General features: G+C 38.9%; 1 non-coding gene across 1 annotated transcript; it reads right to left on the bottom strand.

The window, feature by feature from the left end:
- Positions 1 to 4045: 4045 nt before the first annotated feature.
- Positions 4046 to 4178, bottom strand: LOC128592998 (small nucleolar RNA SNORA66). The gene has a single exon (XR_008382190.1). It is a non-coding gene; the product is annotated as a small nucleolar RNA SNORA66 (small nucleolar RNA).
- Between the last annotated feature and the right edge of the window lie 710 nt (positions 4179 to 4888).

Below are 4888 nucleotides of genomic sequence, written 5' to 3'. Positions count from 1 at the left end.
CCTAATTTAGCTTTTTAAAAAAACTCAATATCCATTCTCAGGTATATAACTGAGTTGCATTGCTATATTCACAGCGTTGTGCCAGCACTAACGCTGCCTTAGAGCATGCAGGCTGCTATAATAAGATACCAGAGACTAGAAGGCTCAAAAAACAGGAATTTCTTTCTCACAATTCTGAAGTCTGGACAGTGCAAGACTTGGTGTCTAGAGAGAGCCCTCTGCCTTGCAGACAGCTGTTTTCTCCCTGTGTCCTTGCTTGCGGGGGGACTCCCCTGGGGAGACAGAATCAGAGCGACAGTCTCTTTCTCTCCTTATAAAGACATGAATCCCATCATGGGGGCTCCACCTGCACCCCATACCTAAACCTAACTACCTCCCAAAGACCCCTGACACAAGACACCATCCTGCGGGGGTTAGAGTCTGAACGCAGGAAAGTGGGGACACCAAGGCAGGTGAAGCAGCTGCACTCTGTTCCCAGAGCTGCTTCACCATCCCGGACAGAGACTTTGAGCCCGGTACGTAGTCGCTCCCCTGCTCGTGCAGAGTCGCCTGTCCCAGGGCTCTTGTGACAGTGGGAGTCTGTCATTGGTCCTCTCCTGCTGTGATTACTTCCCTCGGCATAATGTCGTCAAGGTTCCTTCATGGCGCACGTGTAACCTAATACAGCTTTTTGTGCTAACATCTATTTTTACTGATAATTACATTACTTGTCAGCATTTTTTTCTAGTGTTTACTTGGTATATCAGTTTAAATCTTTTAGTGTTGGTCTGTTCTATCTTTAAGCATTAGGAGTGCTCCTTGCAAACCACATACATCTTCATTTCCTCAATTCAGTCATTCAGCCATTCGTGCAGATCATTAAACATTTACTATGTACCACATGTGTATTGTAACAAGAATCATGCCATGATATTTTGCAGCAAAATTGCAAAATTGGAAAGTTGGGAATTGAGGGTAGCCCAGGAAATAAAAGTGAGAAATTTTATGCAATTTATGAACTTATGAGTCGTTATACTTTGTTTTGCTTTGTATCTATGAAAAACAGATTGAATTGCATTTTTAACTAGCAGATTAAAATTATAATTATTGGTATATAGTTGATACAAATTTTTTACTTTTACATTCATATTTTATATTATTTTTCTTCTTTCTTGTCTTTTTCTATTGATTTAGCATAAAATTTATATCATATTATTCCCTTATTGTGTTTTTACTTCGCTTCTTTGCTACCCCTCCCCCATTTTCTTGTATTTAACTTAACAAAGAATAAAATGAAACAAGATGTTAATTCCTACTTCTCAACCTGAATTGTTAACCAGGGTCTAGTTATTCTGTAATCCATATTATTCAGTTATCCTTCTGCTGTGTGTTAGACATTATATGAGTTTCTGGAAATACGACGATTAATGAACTATTCTCCCTGCTCTGAAAAATCTTAACAGTAAACAGAAAGTTACTGATGGATATAATTCAATGTGATATTTAGAAGATTGATCTAATGTAGCAATATATTTAGAATATTTCATTACAAGGATTCTAAAATGATTCTTAGACCAGGAGAAGCTAGTATTTTTACACTTCACAGTAGTTTCTTGTTAGTGTTTTCTTGTCTATCCTAAAAACCAGTGATTCTGAAAAGGTCTCTTAAAAAATGACAAGATGAGACAGTTGGAACCATGTCACAGAAACCTGTTTATGCAAGGGATTTAAGAAATATTCATTGTACTTAGGATTTGTAAAAAGAAACATAGTGTATTTTGAAATCTGACACTTGGTCTGTTCAGTGTCCTGTATCCAGCCCAGTCAGTACATTCTCAAATTAAACTATGGCTTCAGTGCACCTATTTTTTTCTTTTTTTTCCAGATAGGGTCTCTCTGGAGTGACCCAGGCTGGAGTGCCCTGGCATGATCATAACTCACTGCAACCTCAAACTCCTGGTCTCAAACTTTCTTAGCTTCTCAAACTGCTAGGATTACAGTTACACGCCACCACGCCTGGCCAGCTCACCCATTTTTAAGAAAGAGACAAATCAGCAATTTTGCAAGGCAAGGAAAAGAAATCTCTGTGGATATCCAGTGAGAGATAGAGTTTTAAATATTATAAGCTAAATCTAGTACAATGACAGTTTTGTTCTTTCAGGAATTATATTCATTGGAAATATTTGACGCTTAGCATCTATGAAATTCACCTCTTAAAATGAAGATGATTGGTTGGTAAAATAATAATGGAATGAGCCTCACAGAGTAAAATAATTACTGAGAAGGTAGATAGACCAATCCAAACAGGTAGAAACTTGACAGCTTATTATTTCTTGAGTTTTTCACTCTGTGTGTGGCAGAAGTCTTTGCTCTGTTGGGTTTGCTTTGAGTCTATTCAAATATCAACTATGATTCTTTATGAAATCAGGTAGAATTGACTTAAGACGTTGCCACAGAAAGTCTTTAAACTGTGGATAAATAGTAAGATTGATGATGTAATAACTAAAAGATAGTCTGATCTTTAATTTCTGTCTTATTAGCTCTGCATACACTATTGTCCTTTTTTTTTTTTTAACTAAAAATAGCAGTAAGTGGTTTATGTAGCCATAATGAGCTAAACCTTTTACAACAAGTTCAGTTTTCCTTAAATGAAGTGCTCCCCAAAGATGGAATTAGTGGACGTCTAAATACAATCCTTTACTTCTTATCAAACTGAAGAATATCAGATAATAACTTTATAAATAGGGATTTTTATTTACTTTTCTTCAAATACTATTTGAAAATTATAGTATAATCAGAATACAGATAAATAGGGATTGTGAACTAATTTCAAGTGGTAGACGTGTCATTTTATTAATGCTAAGCGCCCTTCCCTTAACCTTTGAGAATAGCAACAAAACAACTTTTAATTAAAGTGCTGACAGCTGTGGGGAGACGTGTACAGATCAGGGACTCCAGACACTGGGTTAGGGGAAATGTGGGAGTAAAGATCCAAACTCACCAGGGTTTCTGGATGACATATTAAGGATTTGGGGAGGGGGCAATGTTTATGACCCTGAGGTGAAAGATGTGGCAGTGACCTGCGGACCACCCAGCTGTGCACTATGCCTTCCCAGGCACACAGACCTCATGTCCCAGCCTCCTTTTCAATGGAGTGTGGATGGAAGTTAGGGTCACTGTTGGCAGAGTAGCCTGTACCTTCTTCTGATGGAGCCTCCACTCTCTCTCTACAGGCTGAGTCTGGAGGCCTCTGAGCACTCACAGGAGGATGGAGCCACAGGAGAGCAAGAGAGAAGACGGAGACTCCATCAACCCTCACTGCACTGGGCTCTTGTGTGCTTGAGAGTAAGTGTTTATTATATTAAGCCATTAAAATTTAAGCTATTAGCTGGGCTATCATGACTAATTCAAATATTTCAAGAATTACAACAGCGGTTCTCAACCTGTGGGTCGCAACCCCTTTGGGAGTCAAATAACCCTTTCAAAGGGGTCACCTAAGACCATCCTGCGTATCAGATATTTACATTATGATTCATAACAGTAACCAAATTACAGTGATGAAGTAGCAACAAAAAGAATTTTATGGTTGGGGGTCACCACAACATGAGGAACTGTATTACAGGGTCGCAGCTTAGGAAGGTTGAGAACCACTGAATTAGAAGAAGTAAAAAAGCTACAATTAATATCCTAGAATGAAAGATTAAGAAAATCCAGGGAATGGCAAACACAAACTTCACTTATTCTGTGATTAGGTCAATGGAAAACATAGGACCTCTCTTATAATCTTTCTTGGTCCCCTGACGAATGGAAGCTGAGTCTAGAGTGATGTCATCATTCCTAACATAGTTGACACTATCATGTGATTACTCAAAATCTTTGGCACATTCTTTGTCATATGTTTTGTATTCTGACTTGTTTTGTATTCATTCTATAGTGAAGTACTGTAGATGGGCCTAAAGATATAAATATAGTTTTTTTTTTAAATAAAATCATAGCTGTGTACATTAATGCAATCATGGGGTACAGTGTGCTAAAGATATATATATATATATATTTTTTTTTTTTATCCTGTACTAGGATAAAATGGGCAACCTCAGTAACATCTGAGGCTAATACATTCCTATCACCATAATTACTTTAGCAAACCTGGTTCCCTTAGCTCCTGCCACATCATGCAGAGCCAGTGATCGAGTTTGCACAAAGATATATATTTTTAAAAAAGACTTGGTCTGTAACTTCATGGAACTTCAGTCTGGCTGTGAAGATACAGATGAGTCGTAGTTACATAAATGACTAAGTGAAACCATGTAATTATAATTGAATACGAAAGACCACAATAGGGTGATGTCAGGGTCGGGAGGTGAGTCACATGGATGGAAAGAGGCAGCCTCTGTGACAAAGCAAAATTTCAGTCTGAAAGGATAAGTGGGCGTCAGGTGAGTGGGGACTGAAGGGGAATTTGGGTGAGAGGAGAAAGGAGGCAGCTAATACTCAAAGAGAACAGGCAGCACATGTGTAGGTGTGCACAGCACCAAGGCTGGAAGAACATATTATATTCAGGGAACAGGGAGGGCCAACAGGGAGGAGTGTGTCAGTAGGAGGGAAGAGTCAAGATAAGGCATTCGAGGTTCAGAGAGGGCACATCACTCACAGCATCTCAGCCGTTTCAAGTACTTTGAACTTCGTCTTCAGGGAAAGGGGGATCATTGGAGACTGTCTCAGAAGGAATTCTTGTGAACTGCTGTGGATTTTGAAAGATCCATTTATTTACCCGAAAGAATGCATTTGAGGGGGAAGAGTGGATTCAGGAAGACCTATCTAGAAGTTATAAGAAAAACCTGATAGTGTCTATCAGGGTGTGGCAAGGGAGACAGAGTTGGAAAGTCAGATGCCTGAATGGTTGAGTGTG

This window comes from Nycticebus coucang, chromosome 8, assembly GCF_027406575.1.
Source record: "Nycticebus coucang isolate mNycCou1 chromosome 8, mNycCou1.pri, whole genome shotgun sequence".
NCBI classification, from domain to species: domain Eukaryota; kingdom Metazoa; phylum Chordata; class Mammalia; order Primates; family Lorisidae; genus Nycticebus; species Nycticebus coucang.
This window is presented reverse-complemented; position numbering and strand designations above follow the sequence as displayed.